This window comes from Podarcis filfolensis, assembly GCF_964270895.1.
Source record: "Podarcis filfolensis genome assembly, chromosome: 1".
In the NCBI taxonomy this organism is placed as follows: Eukaryota; Metazoa; Chordata; class Lepidosauria; order Squamata; family Lacertidae; genus Podarcis; species Podarcis filfolensis.
Genome location: NC_139604.1, coordinates 39974680 through 39993549, shown reverse-complemented (window position 1 = coordinate 39993549; position 18870 = coordinate 39974680). Strand labels below are relative to the sequence as shown.

The 18870-nt window shown below is 40.6% G+C and overlaps 1 protein-coding gene across 9 annotated transcripts in view; it reads left to right on the top strand.

Annotated features, from left to right (window-relative positions):
• Positions 1 to 18870, top strand: part of THSD7B (thrombospondin type 1 domain containing 7B) — a 511659-nt gene that overhangs the window by 284539 nt on the left and 208250 nt on the right. The window lies entirely within an intron of this gene.

Genomic DNA, 18870 nt, shown 5'->3' with positions numbered 1-18870 from the left:
GTGCTTCCCTCGTCTTCAGGATCATTGTACTTACTTGTCAAATGCCAAGAAAGGTCTGGAAACTCTTGTAGCAGCCAGCCTTGAGAATTGTTATAATTATTACATATTTATTCACACCCCGCTAAATAATTTATACCCTGACAGGGACTCAAGGTGGCTTACAGATAAAATAAGAACATGGAAACGGGAGTTCCAATGTCTTTTTGTGTCTCTTGTAGGTCTGCACCAGTCTGTTGATGCAAAGTGTGTTCTAGGATTAAAAGTAGCACTAGTGCTTAAATGCATTTTCCAGTTGTAGTTACTCATTTTTATTTATCACATCTATATGCCATGTTTTGCCTCAGCTAGAGGTGGTGTACATTGTTCTTCCCTCTCAATTTCATCCTTGCCACAGCCGTGTGAGGTAGGTTAGGTTAAGAGACTAGCCATAGGTGAGGTCTACAAGTGGGCTTCATGGCTGGGTGGGGATTCTTGCAGCGCATGGTTGTCCCCTGTTTATACCACTAACCTTAGAATTGAAAACAGTGCCTCTCTCTTAATTCAGAATGACTCTTCTACATTTTTTGACCCTTTTTAGTAGCATGGATGTCAGCTGGGATTTTTTGTTTTATGTCAGTGTTCTTTTTTAAAAATTCAACTGTAAAAATTCAATAGAATGTGCAAATCAATCAAAGGAGAATTTTTTTTAAAAAAGCATAACTGTAACTTCAGTGTTTGAAGTTAATACAGATGCTAACTTCCTGCTGTGGTTTGTGAGAGAGTTTCTCCTACAAGTTGCAGAGATCTCAGAAGCCACAGTAACTTGGAGCAGGACTTTTAGTGTGGCTGCTTCTGTTCTGTGGAACAGCGTTACTGATGATCTACGACAGGCACCCACTATCAGCTCTTTCCGGGGGGGGGGGGGGAACCTGAAGACATTTTTGTTTCAACAGGCTTTCTTGGCTGGATAAATGTGTCTTTGTCACAAATGCCTACTTTGGTATAGTTTTCGTCTTGTATCAAATGCATTTGCTGGTTTTGTGTGTGTGTTTTTAAACTGTTTTTAATTGCCTGGTGTGTAAGTGAGTGAACTGACCTCTTGGTTCTTCAGCTGAAAGTGCAGACAAGTCAATAGCGAGTCTTTTCCCCTTTTGTTCAAATGCTGTACTGCGCAAACCCAAGAGAAAGGCACGTCTGCTCCTGGAAGAGAACTGTCAGTTAACATTCTGCCCACCACAGTAGCTGCTGCTCTTGTGCTCTTGGAGATTTACAGCCACAAATTTATGACTGAGCCTGAAGTCTCAGCTCCCTAGTTTTTCTTTTTTTTTCCTTTCCCCCCTGCCTTCCCTCATTTCTCAACTTCTCTTTGCCCTTTACACACACACACAGAATTCTTGGCTGAAGGAGAAAACATACCATCCACCAAAAGAAGAAAGACATTTTAGCAGTAGAACTTAGAATTTGTCTCTTTCTTGCCTTCACCCCACCCAGAGTGAAAACAGGAATCGAATGCTGACTGACTTAGTCATGTTCATTAATTTCAGTTTGTCTTCTCTGAGTAAAACTTCACCACCCAAGTTCTTTGGATAGATAGCTCAGTTGGTTAGAGCAAGGTGCTGATAATGCCAAGGTTGCAGGTTCGATCCTTGTATGGGACAGCTGCATATTCCTGCATTGTGGGGGGTTGGACTAGATGATTCCCAGGATCCCTTCCAACTCTGCAGTTCTATGAACTTGATTTCTCATCATTTGGTGCTGACTGTTGAATGAGCTTTTCTGTAAAGTATTGTGTGTGCTGATATTACCGTATTTTTCGCTCTATAAGACGCACTTCCCCCCTCCTAAAAAGTAAGGGGAAATGTGTGTGCGTCTTATGGAGCGAATGCAGGCTGGAGGCTCTGCTCAGCGCTCCCTGCACTGCAATCCCGCTTGCTGTCCTGGCTTCTGGCTTAGCCTCTTCCTGGCAGGGGGGCCTTCATCCCGCTGCCCGGGAGAGGCTGTGCGCGGCTGTCCCATAAGCCAGAACAGCAGGAGGCTATCCCAGAAGCCAGATCCCTCTTGCTGTTCTGGCTTCTGGGATTCAGAATATTTTTTTTCTTGTTTTCCTCCTCCAAAAACTAGGTGCGTCTTATGGTCTGGTGCGTCTTATAGAGCAAAAAATATGGTAAATTTCTCTGAGTTGGCTCACATGCAAACCACCACCTGATTCTGCAGTCATCAGCAAAGCTTGAGTTGACTGAAACTCTGCAACACCCTGTGAGACTATATGTGTAATTTGGATTTACTTCGAGTGAAATGTGCTACAGTGCTAGCATATTTAACTGGAGGAAGCACAAGCCCACTATCATTTATTCAGGAGAATCCCCGGTGGTTCCCACCAAACATAGATCTCAGAGTGACTGCAGAACAGAGGATTCCCCCTCAGGGACAAATGAGTCACATTAATGCATTCCTAATTAATCCTCTGGAATCAGTGTCGTATCTGATGGTCATATCTGATGCAGGTAACAGCTCTTATTCTGCTATTGATTTATGTCTTAGAAGGAACAGATTCCCTTCAGCAAGCATACCTTTGCCTTAATTGAAGTAATTACTCTTGTTTGCATTTTCTGAGAAATACAAACCAGTTTCTTTCAGCAAGAACCTAGTTCCCTTTGCAAACACACAGATTAGTAGAATGCACTTTGTGACCATGCTGCACCTCTGTGGTGGGGAATTCAATTGCTCTAACTTACGACAACTAGTACCTGTGCCCTTTGTTATTTACATCGCTTGTGTTTTCATTTGGGCCCCTGCGAAAGTTCTTTACAAATTCAAGCTGCTGCTTGGTGATAAACCCTAACCTTGCATCTCCATCATCTGCAATTGTTGAGGGGTATGTCTAGGAATCTTGCCCATGTTCTCCCTTGTCAACATGCGCTGACCCTGTGGATCACTATGGGAGCCATCTCTTTTTCTTCAGTTCTAGCTAGCATTCCTCCTTGCCTCACATTCCCATTTAACAGATAAATGCATCAATTTCCTTTTGCTGTTCATTACTTGCATCTCCAGGACTGGATTCAAAGGTGTCTTTTGTGAGTAGAAGAGCACTACCACTTGTTAAAGGCAGCCTGGTTGATTTCTCTCTCCACTACAGCCCATCCGCATCCCATCTAATGCTGTTCTGGAGGGTCCACTTACCATCAGAAGAAGCTTCTGGGGACATAGTGGGCTATATAGCAGGTGACGGAACCAAAAAAGTTCTACTGCAGAAGCAAAGGTTGACTTGCTCTTCTGTGGCTCTTTGCTGAGACTACCAGTTCAGGAGCTTCTGGCAAGACATAACCAGACATATTAATTGGGAACATCTAGAGGGAAATGTTGTTCTGGGCCATTTATTGCTGCCTATGTTTAAAGTTTCTAAAAAAATTACCCAAATGACCAGATCTTTCCCAGCTTGACTCTTCAGATTATTCTGTAAATCTTTTTAACCTTCCAAAGTGTCAGGTACCATGTGAATAAAATAGTAGAGTGTGATTGCCTCAAAGTCATATGGGTTGTTGCCGTCACCAATCCCCATATAATACAAATCCATCCACACCATTCAAAATAATGTTAAAGTCAAATTCCTGTTGTCCAACTTAAAGAATGTATTTCAGGAGATAAATATGCAAGATTCCTATATGAAGCGTTCTCCCTACTCCCCACCCCTCCCCCCAAAAACGCTGCTACCATTGAAGGCATGCATCTGGGGTTGGGGCTGGGGACTGCCCCATCTGAAATAACTGAAATAATAATTGTGTTGTTCTTTGATTGTCTAAATGCATACTTCTATAGGAAATCAATTTATCATTGTGGAAGCAGGAAAAAAATATTTTAATCTTGCTGAATAGTGCATTTCCCATCTTGAAAAAAACTTCCCATAACATTTTTTTGGGTTAAAGATTACATCAATAGCACATGGAATCAACTGGCAGGTAACAGGTTTTTAAATGTCACAGCCGCAACATGACCCAGATTAGGCTTGCCTGAACTCATTAGAATCAATGCGTTTGAAGCACGGCAAAATCGGTATAGCATTTTGACTTCTGAATTTATTCCAAATGTTTGTGAATGGTGTCATAAAACAACTCTCCTGACTTAAGCCAACTCTTTCACTATAAAGGATCTGCAAACAGACATTTTAAAAGAACTCTATATATTGCTCAACAAGTCTCTTGTTAGCCACTCAGATACAAGGGCTGGTTAGTATATTGAATAGCTGGCATATCAGTCTGGAGTTGCATAGCTTGGTGCCCTCTATCATTGTAAACCTCCCTATGAACCTCAGATGAAGGACATTTAATAAACAATCGTGTAACAGTACTGGGTACTTGATAGCGAAGAGTGAATCGGCTTTGTAAATTACCTGGTTTAAGGATCTGGAAGACACTAGTGTCATGTTACAGGGAACCAGGCAGAGGGCCTTCTCGGTAGGGCCGCCCTCCCTGTGGAATGCCCTCCCATTAGGGCAAGGAGATAAATAACTATACAACTTTTAGAAGATATCTGAAGGGAGCCCTGTATTGGGAGGTTTTCAATGTTTGATGTTTTATTATGTTTTTATATGTGCTAGAAGCTGCCCAGAGTGGCTGGGGCAACCCAGCCAGATGGGTGGGGTATAAATAAAATAATAATAATAATAATAATAATAATAATAATAATAATAATAATAAGAAGAAGAAGAAGAAGAAGAAGAAGAATTATTTTATTATATTTTACAAGTTGTGCTTGGACAGGATAAAGCACTTCTAAATGCAGACATCTATCAGATACATTGTTAAGAAATCTAGATCTCTGTTCTAGCACTGTAATGAATAGCATGTTTATTTCAAAATTTTCTATCTTGCCCTTCATTGTAAACGATAACAGGTGAAGTTGCAACACTTAATTGATTGGACTATGCCAATTTGTTAAAGTTGGAACAAAATTCACTGTATTGTTTTGTACAATTGTGTTTTTGGGGGGAGGAGGGTGGAATGGAGAACCCTGCAGCCACAGAAGTAGTTTGATGAAGGAAGGATATCTGAGACATTCCACAGCTTTTCTGTAGGTGATATGTAGGAGTAGGGAGACAAAGCAGAAAACTGTAGAAACAAAGGGACAGGCTTCCCATGTCTCTGCAAGCAATAGATGTGTTATTTCTATTTCTCAGAAACAGAACAAATGTGCCTTCGTACACGCTACCAATAATATGCAGTGTTCAGAAATGCCTACCCATGAGATTTAATGCAGCTGACCCTCAAGACTGGGTGTACTTTGTATATGGATTGAATATTAATTAGTAGCAATGTGAACATCAAGGGTATGTGCTCTGCATAGTGCTAATAAATCCGTCAGTACCCCTCATCAGAGCTATACAAGTGCATTAGAAGACTAATGACAGGACTCCACCATGCATGGCTGTTATCCCATTTGCTGATATTAAACAGAATGACGGGAGTACCTTTTGTAGGCCAGCCAGCTTGTAGGAGCAATATGCTTGCATCAGTGGCTCCCTCCCACTTTGGCTTGCACAGCAGGGGCTGTCATTCCATTCAAACAGCAGCTTCCCAAAACTTAATCTACAGCTGCTTCCAGCACACAGAAGGCAGCTTCCAGTACAGAGGCAGCTTCTAGTATAACCAAGGAAAACATCTTTTTGAAAAACTCCTGCTGATTCTTTGGGGGCCTGAGGTTTTCCTCTTGAAATAGAACAGGGATGAATGAAATATTACATGCGACTTAATCTGTTCCTTCCAGGGTTGTTATATTTCTCAACCTTCATTCTTAACTTAGAGCCATAATGATATTTGTAGGATCCTATAATTGGAGGGAGTTGTGGCTACACATCCCCTTGTTGGTAACAGGAAGAGGATTCATATCTAAATCCTCAAGCTATTTTAGCCATCAAATCCTACAATAAGCTATTTCAGTGGGTAAGTAGTACTATTGAAAGTCAGTGTGGCGTGGTTGTTGGGCAAGGACCAGGAGACCCAGGTTCAGATAAGGAAAGCTTATTGGGCCAGTCAGTACTTCTCAGCCTAACATACCTTACAGAATTATTATGAAGATAAGGCAGGATAGATTAATGTATGCACCCCTTTGCTCTTTGGTGGAAGAGTGGCATATAAATATAATACACAATAACTTTTTCTCTGTGTGTGCTCTGTAAAGGTGTTGTAAGGGAATAAACCTGTTTAAAGCTTCCTAGATTGGATGTGTTCAGTGGATATTTCTGTTCATTATTTGGAGTGGAGTTGGAAGCACTGTCCATTTTGCAGTGTGTAGGTATGAGAGTATGGCATTCTTATTGAAGAAAGGTGTAAGGTTGAATACACACAGTTCATTAGTCTCTGGTTTTCACATCTTTGTTAAAGGAAGTAGCAGAGAGAGTGACAAGATGCTCAGAGGCAAGGGCTCCTGTCCCTTTAACAGTTGCTCAGAGAGAGAGAGAAATTAAATCAATGGAAGACGGTACTTTGCAGTCAAGTTTTGTCTTGTAGGGGAAGCTGTTAAAATTTCCTCTTCCATATAGCAGTTAAAAGTATAGGAGCTCTGTCTTCCTTTGCATGTGGCTATAATAGGTAAATTCATTGAATTGCTAATACAGTTTGGGTTTTTCTTGCTGCATCTAAATTTACAAGCCCTGTTGAGATCAATGGGAGTTCTGCACTGGTAACTGTAAAGCGTTGCTGACTTAATCAATCTTAGAAGAAGTGGAAAATGGTGCTTCACATTCTCAATATATTAAAAGTACTAAAAGAGATGAACAAGGGACCTTTCTGCCTGATGCTAATCCTGGCCAGGGCATTTAGCTGAGAAATAAAATAACTGATGTGAGTCAACATGGTTTAATTGAAAATGCTTTTGCCAAACATCCTGTTATTCCTTTGTGACGAGATTAACAGTCTGCTTGATAAAGGCATTTGTGATGTAATATTATACCCTCAATTAAAAGGAGGTATTATATAGAACACAATCAGGGTTCACATTGTATGGATTAAAATTATCTTTTGTACAGCTGTGAATAGAGATACCAGTTAACAACACAGTGTATAGCCAAGGTTAATTTCTTAGTTCAACATTGTTCTACCATCTACAGTTGTAATGACATTATAAAATGTTTGCTGAAAAAGTTTTTACTGTTAACCATATGACAGCTGCTGAAGAATAGCCCGTGAAATGGAGGGAGTGCAGGGGAGTTAAGCCTACCTGGTAAATTATCAATCGCAAGCAAATTAATACCATTTGAAGGAAGATGATAAATTTGATACCAAAAGGCATCCTGTGTCCACGAGGAAGCAAGTCTGCCCTGTCTTGTTGGCTCACCACTTCCCACTTGCTCATTTTGAGTTGCTGCCATATTGCCAAAGGAGCCAAGGAGGTTGATGAATGTGCATGATGGTCCAAAAACCACAAAGGCTGTAAGTACTTGGCTGGAATAAAAATTAAGACAAGTGACATGACCAGATGAAGAATTAATATTTGTATTCAGTTAATATTTACACCCCACCTTTCTTCCATCATGGAACCCAAGGCAGCTTCCATGGGGTTCCCAAGGGCTCTCTCATGCACTGGAGGCTGAACCATTAGGGTGCATAGAGCATGACCTCACCAGTCTCAAGTCTGTCCTCAGCCAGCCCTCATCAGCCAGTCTTCTTACTTACAGCCAGTCCAGGGGGTCAGGGTGGCCATGGTTGTCAGCTTTCTCCTCTTTTCTATTAGTGTAGCATTTTAGGAGGAGGATGGTGGAGAAAATGAGAATTAGTTGGCACTGCCTGTTATCAGCTTGGCCTCTGACTACTGTTGGCCTCTCTGCTTTCTGCCCTGCCAGTCCAAATGGACACTAGCCACAAATACGTCCAGGCATTGAACAGACCCCACTGCCTTGAAACCTTTAACAGGGGAATGTTTTTGTTCAATCAGCAACAACTGCTACAAATATTACTACAAATATTTTAATGTAAACAATTACTATTATTATTATTTATTCATTTTGTTGCCTCTTTTATAGTTTTAAGAGGGGTGGAATCTCCAAGAAGTTTACAACACATTAAAACATCAAATGAAACACTCCAGAACAAAACATTAAGAGAAGAAAGTCAAATATAAAGTATACATTCAAAGCAACATGATTAACAGGAAACCAAAATATTAGCTTAAAGATTTCAAAATAAAACATTACAAGGTCAGCTACAGCATAAACATTTAATGCAGCAAAGTTAACAACACTAACAAAAACTATTTTAAACATTTCAGATAAAAATATTGCTAAATTAAGTTCGATACTAAATGTGCATTTAAAACAGCATAAGTAGGAAAAGAATAAAATATTATATGTACAGAACATATAAGCTTCTGTTGCTGCCAGTCCTGCCAATGGTGGTGCATGGTGGGCGGTGGCTATGGAAGCTCAGGCTCAGTGACCTGGGTCTGCATTCAAAGACAGCCAAGATAGTCTTTGGCATCTTCAGCCCCCTCAGCTTTTGCAGTTGGAGTCAGTGAGGGCCCTGCTCTCCCATGCCAGGCGGAAAAAGCCCTGCACGCCAGGGAGCAGGGCTTCCAGGTCTCTCACTCAAAATGATGTCAACTTGGGTTTGAGAACAGGACGTTACCTAATATAGGGAAGGGCCAGGTTTCCTCACTTAGTAGAAAGTAAATCTCATGTAATTTTGTTTATGGGACTGGTTCATGTATCTTGTGCCTAATCTGAATTTCCTGCAAAGCTTCTCTTGCTTGAGAGCATAATGGGATTTTGGTTTTGTGGGCCATGCCAATCCAAACAAATATGGTTAGCTCTAGTAATCTGAGCATTAGTTTCCAAGATCTTGAGAACAAGGTCAGCTTTCGGCACCAGCTCTCCACCCCCATAATATGATGATGATGATGATGATGATGATGATAGTGCTCAGCATCTAGCTAGGTTCTACTGCCACATAATAACTAGGTTTTAACTCCACTGTTAGAGGGGAAATCCTTCTGAATGCCACTTGCTAGAAGCTGCAGATGGGGCGAGAGCTCTTGGTCACTGTGAGAACAGATTGCTGGACTAGATGGGTCTTTGGACACATCCAGCAAACACTTCCTATGTTCTTTCTTTCTTGCTGTCTGTGGTTACCTAACCATCTTCTAAATAGTTTAGAGAAGAGGTTTGTGTGAGAGGGGGAGAGAGAGAATCTTTATAATGGATAAAAATGAGCAGGTTGGATCTGTGAACGGAAAGTGATTAGCTCTGTGTTTCCATTTTATCCAACCCCCCCCCCCCCATGTTTATAAATAGTGTTTTGCAAAACATCCTAATATGTATTCAGCTATTATTTAAGTTAATGGAGGGCTTGATTTTATGGTTTCTTCCTTCATATTGTTAGACAAGCTAATGGGATTTTATAAGCAAGTTCATAATGCAGTGTTCTATGTAGCCATCTCAGAATTGATTATCCATTAACTACTGATTAAAAAATACCCTCCAGACAAATTGGAAATAGAACGGACTTTTTATTTTGAGTCAGCAGCATCTGTCCATGACGATAAAAGCACAGCAACTCAGAGCTTTCTTCTAAGTGTCAGACTGTCAGGCTAGAACGTGATCATATGGAGAGAGGCTGGAGTTGTGCCAACAGTACTTATGCTAGACGTCAACTACAAATATTCAGCCAAAGTGAACTGGGATGATCTTGAAGAACAGTAATAGCAGCTGCCTAAAGTAATTCGCCAGACTGGCGGTAATGAAATCATGATTTGCTGCTATTATGTCTGGTAGTTGCTGTCTATTCCAAGAATTAATCCATGCTTTTAAAAGGCATATCACTTGAATCCCATACAAGAGCTGTGTAATGCATTTTTACTTTTTGTGGATGATCCATCTTTGGTGGATGGAAGTGAAGAAACAGATATTTCTTTTAATAAAATGCTAATAAGTGCAGTTAGTAACTAGCAGCAAAAGCAATATATTCATTCCCTTGCCCCCAGGGTTCTGTCTCTAGTATGAATTGCAAGATGCAGCTTAGACAGTACCTGCCTAAAATGAATCCAGGTATTGAATTAATAATTTAATCAGTATCCCACAGAAATGAATGGGACTTAAGTTTGTAATGTGTAACTTAAATCTCATTGATTTCAGTGGAAACTAAGTGAAGCCTATTGGATGCAAACCACTGTGTGTATATAGTCACACACACACACACACACACACACAGAGAGAGAGAGGGGGGGGGACTGGCTTCCAAACTTGAATGAACTGTGGAATGGTGAGCTGTTGACTAAATGTCAAACTGCAAACATGATTATAATTGCCATCCTTATTAAACTACATATTTTTAGGGCTGATGATGCCATTTTGTCCCCTAATATATGATCATTATCCAAACAGCTTGTTTTCCAATGTACGTGTGCCCTGCATGTCAAAAGTGTGCGCAAATGTCATTGTGCCCTTGTGAGCGTAATTATTGTATAATTTTTTTACTCTGCGGGCATGAAAAGCAATTCGGCCTACACCACATAAAGCAAGTTATAACTACTATTATGTGCTGGTTAACTGAATTAGATAAGCAATATGGGCTGACATCATAGTACTTTCCCCATCAAATAAAAAGCTTACAAATTAAAATATTGACTGCTTTAAAATATAGCTGCATTCACATTTCTTTTTAACTCAGGGCTACTGATGATAGCTTTCCAGGCACACTATGATTTTATTATTTATTATGTTGTTTTTTTAAAAAAATAATATTTATTACTTTTAAAGATTACAGAAAAGGAAAAAAAAAGAAAAGAGAGAAGAGAGAAAAAAAACAAAAAAACCAATTTTATTATTTTATTATTTATTATGTTGCCAAACTTATGTTAGTTTGCGATTTTAAAATTTCAATATCTTTCTTTCTTTCTTTCTTTCTTTCTTTCTTTCTTTCTTTCTTTCCCAAGTCTGCCATTTTACTGCATCACCCCTTTGTTTTGGGCTGTATACTATGGTGATGAATTATTTTCCCCATACTATTGTGTCTTAATCAATCTCTGATCCCTCTCTGATCCCTCCTTTTACAAGGTGCTCTGTTAACAGGCTTGTAAATCCTATCTCATCCACCTTTTCACCTGAGAAGATCTTTAGCTACTTTAATTTACTGACTAATACTTGCAAATGGCGGGGCTGCAAGAGCGTAAACTGCACAAGAATCAGCAATGTGAAGCTGTTCTGAAATGGATGGGGTGTAGTTCCTTACCTAGGGAACATAGGAAGGAGAACTAATGATGACTGGACACAAATTAGGATTCAGGAGCAGCTGTTACTTAACAACCATTTTAAATGGTTCCTGTGGAGGGCAGGGCTACTCTGTCTTTTAGTGGTTGTATACAGCAGGTACTTTCTGGAGGTACAGTTTATCATGCAGGTATGAGAGAAGCCTCAAGTACTGGAAAGTCCTACAGGGATCTCATCCTGATATTTTCCCAGTTGGATTACTGCAATGCATTACACATGGGGCTACCCGCGAAGATGTCTTGGAAGTTTCTACAAGTACAGTGGTACCTCGGGTTACATACGCTTCAGGTTACATACGCTTCAGGTTACACCTCCACTAACCCAGAAATAGTGCTTCAGGTTAAGAACTTTGCTTCAGGATGAGAAGAGAAATTGGGCTCTGGCGGCGCAGCAGCAGCAGGAGGCCCCATTAGCTAAAGTGGTGCTTCAGGTTAAGAACAGTTTCAGGTTAAGAACGGACCTCCGGAATGAATTCAGTACTTAACCTGAAGTACCACTGTATAGAATATGACTGTAAGTCCCTCATTCATTGGAACTTGAGCCTAGATTATTTCAGAGGGGAGGGAGTTCCACAAATTGAGCACCACTACAGAAAAGATCTTCCCTAGGTTGGTGCATAATGCACCTTAGCCAGCAGCGGCAAAATCAGTCTCAAGAAATGGGCATGTCTGTGTCAAAGCAGGTTTTCCTTTGCATGTGCACAACCCAAATTGTTTAGACCTTTAGATGCCAACATTGTGGGTGCCTGCCCCAAAGTCCTGCTCATAACGCCCTACTGCCGTTGACCTGAGGCTGAGAAACCCTAAGGATTTCTGAAGCATGGCGTTCAAACACAGTGTGAATCCATTTCAATTCACTGTCAAATAGCCCAAACAAGACTACTTCGGGACGATTGTTCAAAACCTAGGGCATCTAACAGAAGGCCCTCTCTGTGCAATGCTTCCACATTTTTTTTTAATTATTTTGATCACAACCCATAATGTTGCTTCTTCATTGATGGGTGTGAGGTTTGTGATCATGCCTTTTAATCTTCTCATGCTTAAATGCACAAGGATTTATGTTAGCACTTCAGGTGGAGAAAGAAGGATTCTTGTATCACTGGGTATTTGTGCTTCCCTGCAGTACAGATCAAACTGAGGGTTTAGAGACTGTTGGTTTAATGTTACAAAGACACAGTTTCTCACTAGAAATGGCTCATTTGTCAGCAGGTTAAATTCCAGAGGGCTTTGCTTCATGTTTTGTTTTACTTTTTAGAAATGAATCTCACGTGAGCATTTACCATTTCTGACAGCTGCTGAATGCTCCCTTCTGTGGATTTTCCTGGCATAAAAGAATCATTTGTTGTTGTTTCAAGTATCTCTTGTGGTCAGGGACATTTCTACTACTCCTCTGCTCGTGCTTACTGTTTGCATTCTTCCCCTTGCATTATCCCTAAATGAATACCTACTGCTTCTAACCTCTACCTAATGCCTCTAGCCCTCTACATTTGTTAAGTGTTTGATGGTTTGTTTGCCAGACACTCATATTTGCCATTTATAGCTTTAACAAAAGATAGAGAATGGTGTTACTCCTCATCGTGATGATGCTATATTTCCTAATTTTCTGACAATAAAAAGCTATAAAGCAAAAGAAAAAAACCCCGATTGATGCAAAGATATTGATGGTACTCAAAGATGCTTGGAGATTAATGAGTTATTATGCCTCGTGGCTCTGGCAGGGGCCTTTCTCTTGCTTGCTTGCCGAGACACAAACGATTGAATTGGGGACCTTGTGTGTGCTATGTTTCTCTCCACAAAGGTGGTGCTGGTAGAATGTTTTTTCCCCCTCACTGAGCTTTTATGTGCAGTGCTCTCTCTCTCTCTCTTATACACAAGACTACTGGAAAAATTCATCCAGTGTTTTCAAGTGGGTTGCTGGCAGCTTGCCATTGTCACTTGACTCTATTTCTTCTTTCCATCTGAATAAGGTATGGTGGTTTTACCTTTGAATGGGTGTTTCGGATCAGTTTCGGCTGAAACTTAATCCAGACGAGAAGGAATTTTTCATGATGGGTGGTCTTAAAGTACAGGAGCCTCCTCATTTACGGGGGGGGGGGGTTACATTCCCAGGTACCACGAGTATACATGAATTGCGTATAGTGGGAAGCACAATCTTAAAAGCCTGTAAACGCCTTCTAAACCTTTGGAAACTGTTGAAACCGCCATTCCCAAACTCCAACTCTCTACAGGCCTTAAAGGTAAGTGCAAAGGCTCTTGAGATTGCAGTTGCCATTTTCCCACTCTTTTCTGTCCGTTTTTGCATCTTTTTGCAGTTTAAATCAATTGTACTTAATTACCGGTATTTCCTGGTGCCGTGTGTATACATGGTTGTGCATCAGTGTGGTGTAGTGGTTAAGAGCAGTGGACTCGTAATCTGGTGAACCGGGTTCGCTTCCCCGCTCCTCCACATGCAACTGCTGGGTGACCTAGGGCTAGTTACACTTCTCCCTGAAGTCTCATCCTCACTCACCTCACGGAGTGTTTGTTGTGGGGGAGGAAGGGAAAAGGAGATTGTTAGCCGATTTGAGACTCCTTAGGGTAGTGATAAAGCGGGATATCAAATCCAAACTCTTCTTCATCATCATCATCAGTCGAACACGCGTGGGTGTGGGTGTGCATGACATCATGATGTCACACGCACTAGACCCCCATAACCTGGGGACCAAGTCGGCTCTCCTGACAGCAGCTATTTTATGATTGGCATCCCCAGGACTCCCTCAAAGTTCAAAATGTGCCCACTATCTCAAAAATGTTGGCAACTTTTGCATTAGGGCAGTTAGGGCACTGTGCCATCAACTTCAGCCTTCCCACCCCACCACTTTCTGCTCTCTTACTGACAAGTCAGGGTGACAATGCCTGCCATTACCTCTGGCCCCATTTATGGTTGGTCTCCGTGCATTCCACCCCACCAGTCTCAATGTGCACCAATACATCACTGAAATGTAGTATGATAAACTCTAGGTTTTCATAATCTCTGAAATAATAACACAAAAAGTCTGACTAGCTAGAGGGCAAAGCAAACAAGACACTTCCTATGGTGAATGGAGAGATTTCATTATGTATATAAACTGCAAAGACTGAGACAGGCGAGTTGCATCAAAATATCTGAGTTTGTGGAAGACTTGGGGGGAAAAAGCCTTTTCTTGAATAAAAAGCAAGTCATCTGCATTTAAATATGTATTTCTAATGCATTTTATCTCAAAGTGCACATGCCTAAACTTCTGCATTAAAAGCACGTTTTGAGATAAAATGTTTTGTAACTGTTTTGAGCCTGAGGACTATGCCAGAGCATTTTGGAAATGCAAGAGCTGGTGGGTAGCTGTGTCCTGATCCACAGATTAAGATGGGGAATGTGGATCAGGCTAGTTCATATCACAATTTGCAAAGACGGAATCCCTCAAACATCCATACTGGGAGCAAGTGCTCCCCCGGACATACTGGGCCCAGGTTAAATAGCGCTTTAAGCAAGAAGAATCAGCATCTTGAAAACAGCACTGAAAGCAACTGGAGGCATTCCTGCAATACTGATGTTATATACTCTTTGTGACTATTGCTTATTGCTATCAGCAGTCTGGCTGTTACATTCTGGGCAAACTGTTTACAAATCACCCTCATGAGAAGCCTCACGTGCAGTAGCACATGACATCAATCCAGTGGTGCAGATGTACAGTATCTTTTCCCAATAGCAGTCTATATAACCAGGAAACCTATTATTTGAATGCTGTAAGCACCCTGGTGGTTTGCTCCATTAGTTGTTTGCTTGAAATGAAGGAACGAACTTGTTGACACAGAGGCAACGTGTGTTTGAACATTGTAGTTCAAAAAATGTGTGTTCCCCCATTGGGTAACCATGCAAATACAAATCCTGGAGCATAGATGCAGATTTTTGTGCAGATTCTTTCTTTCTTTCTTTCGAATACAAAGGACATAATAACCAAACACATGCATAAGTGATGCAGACCAGAAACTACAGTTCGCAAGATTTTGGGGGGTGGCTTTGGTGAAATCTACTTTAAAAGTAATGGTGTGTTCACAGCCAGTGTGTGCAGGGTGTGTTTACTTCCCTCTTGCTACACCTAAATGCTTCTGAATATACAGAGACTACAAAGGCACCATGGCTCTCCAGTAATTTCTTCCTATGAGAAAACTGATCCTGGATGTTTCTATTACTTGAAAATGAGAGGCTGTATTTATATTGTGAAGAAACCAAGGGAAAGCATGCAGACTGGTGATTGACAGGAGTTTTTAGATTAGGGCAGGATGCTGACTTGGGAGCTGAAGGCCTATATGTCTTTGTGAATCACTTCAATGCCAGCCCATAATTATGGCTTTTTGAAGCCACTGTTTCTTTTGGTTTTTAATAAATGTAAGCACATTCTTGTTCACTCTCTGCAGCTATTTCTGGTAATGGATCATGGATTTATGGAGAAAAACTGCTCATTGCAGCCTTTTAAAGGATCTAATTAATTGCTAATTACCAAGCACTATTTAGTGGGAAGATCTGGAGCTTTCTACTCTGTTTAAACTACGGAAGTGGAAATTTGGTGGCGCAATGAGGCATCATAGATTAGTTTGCTGCTGTGTTTAACAGCGAGTGTCAAGAGGCACTGAGAACCCATCAGAATAAATTCTATATGTTTGTTATAGTTTCTTTTAAAAAGATTAGGTTTTTTGTGGGGGGGAGAAGGAATAAGTTGAACATGCGTATGCATTTTGGCTTCAGGGCTATCAGCCTGTCCATGTGTCAGGAGTTGGAGTCCATGATATGATGTCTGTCTGACATGGACACACACAACCAGATTTTGGTTATTTTTATATTATAAATTCTTCTTTGACGAGTCTTATTTTTATGTTCACTATGGCTTTGTTTATATTGGGGTGGGGAATGATGTGTAGGAGTTGCTTCCTTTGTGATTGTGTTGTACTCCCACTGAGAGGAGAAATGTGAGAAAGTGAGCATCTGTAAGGGGGCTAGACATGTGGATATGATGACTTGTGTAGACACAGCAACCCTTCTCTGCAAATTACTGCGGCTGCCCATATACATTGTTTATATGTGTGCTAATTATAATCACAAATCTTGCCTCTGAAACAAAAAGAGCGAGGACAAAGGAGGCCTCTCAGGCAAAGCCAACCGTGAAATAAAAAAGTTAATAATAGAATAATAGAGTGCCAGAGTCGGAAGGGACCCTAAGGAGCATCTAGTCCAACCCCCTTAAATGCAGGAACATGTGGCCCTCTCATTGATTGAACCTGCAATCTTGGCATATGATCACCAAGTTCTAACCAGCTGAGCTATCCATAGTATAGAACAGTTTGGTTGACTTCCACAGTCTTCAATAAGCAGAAATGCAGATTCACACACTATGTAACTGCTGTGGTACATATTCAGTAGGAGATGTTCAGTAGGGAGGTGATTAATGCCTCCTTGAAGGAGGCGGTGGAAAAACCACTCCTCAAGAAAACCTGGATTTGGAAATTTTAAATAATTACTGGCCGGTTGCCAATGTCTCCTTCTTGGGCAAGGTTTTGGAGTGGGTGTCCGCAGACCAGATCAGGCTCTGTTGAAGGAAACTGATTTTCTGGATCCATTTCAGTCTGGGTTTTGGCCCGGATGTTGCTCTGTCAGGAGAGAGACAGAGGAAATGTGTCCTTAATAATTCTCCTCAACCTCTTGGTGGCTTTCAATACCATTGACCATGGTTTCCTTCTGGAAGGGCTGTCCAAGTTGGGAGTGGGCAGCCCCACTTTGCGTTGGTTCCTGTACCACTTGGATGGTCATTTGCAGAGGGTGATGCTCTGGTTGTCAATTAGTTCCCGGGCCCAATTCAAAGTGCTATTTTTTTTACCTGTAAAGCCTTAAAACGCCATCTCATGATGGTCTCTATCTTAAATCTATCTCATGATGGTCTGTTAGTGGTTAAACAATCCAATGCTTGGTGAATTTTGCTTCACAATGGTGGAAAGAGCTGACTTTGAAAGGATTAGAAAGTGAGGTCTTAATGATGCAGCAATTTTAGCTATTCATTTTATTTGTTATTCCTGTTTAAAAATTGTTTTCTTAAACCTTTCAGAAATGAGTTTTACATTGTGACTATATCATTTCTTTATAAATTTTGTTCTAATTCATTCAACACGTTAAAAAAACTTTTTTTATGTATAAATTGATATTAATTCTGCATGTGCCTCTAGGCCATTTTTACTTTTCAAATGAGTTTTTGTATATATTTCCCATTTTCCTGCTTATAATTGAAGATGCTAGAAGGTATATATGAAGAAGCTGAGAGGAAATTTGATTAATATATGTTAGCCTTTAAGAGAGGATAATTTTCTTTTTGTATGCAGAAGTATTAAATGCAACTTCTTTTCATGGTAGAATAATAAGTAAATGTACCTTTCATCACTTCTATGTTTGCCTGCATTTCTTTTATTTTTAGTGTTTAACTCACCTCAAATATCTCTAATGCTAAAAAACAGCAAATCACAATCAAAGTTGTGGGAGGCAAGGGTTTCTTATCTTCTCAATTTGATGCTATCCTGTTCTGACATACTGACAGTGGAGAACTATCTGTGTCTATTCGGAAGTAAATCCCTTTGAGTCCATTGGTGCTTACTCCCAGGCAACTCAGTATAGGATTGCATCTTGAGGTTATGCAAATTATTTCCTTCAGAGTCTCTGTATATCAGATCTTTTGATCAATCTGTTATCAGAAGCTTATACAGTTCAAATACTTGGACATCTAGGAAATGTACTGTGAGGATATACCTGCAATGGAGACTTCAGATGGTTTAACAAAGCCCTGAAAACCCTAGGAACTGTGTGTATGTATGTGTGGCTATCATGTTAATCAGACAAAATTTCCCAGCATTCTTTAAGAGAAGCCATGAAAGCTGTGGTATAGATGTTCTTTGGATGAGGACCACTTTCCAACCAAAGTATGCACACATTCTCTGCTCGGTAGGCAGAGTTTTCCTGAAATTTTGGCATAAGTGAAATCTGAAAAGAATCTGGGCAAAACTTGAGGAAGGCTAAAGAGTTTTGATATGTGTTTTGTGGAAGACAGCCACGTGTCACTTGGGGAAAAGAATTTGATAGTTTGTGTCTTCTGATGTAATGCAGGTGTTGGCTACTTAAATGGTTTTAATGGGTCTGTACAGCTCTTTGGCATGGGTGTTAATGCTCAGCTCAAGGCCAGATAGAGAGGTCAGAAGGGGCATATTTGACCCCCTAGGCCTCATATTTCCTACCCTGACCCTCCTGGGTCAAAGGAAGAGAGTCAAAGAGGTCCAAAAGCTGGGTAGTGTTTAAGAAGACAGTGCACAGATAATTTATTATGCTGGAATGTAAGAGAGTCTTCAACCGTTTTCTAGATTTCTCATGGGTTTACTTTTGGGCTTTGTATGCTAACAGACGGCAGTTTTATATCTAACCTGGTAGAAATATTACCTAGGTGGGTGTATTGCATGAATATAGGTTTAATCAATCCACTGGGCTCACTCTGCATCCAATAGAAAACTAATCCTCAGTGATGACAAAAACAAAACAATACCCCTTTCCCTTTTGCTTTCACATTTTGTCTTGGATCCCTCTCAATTTGC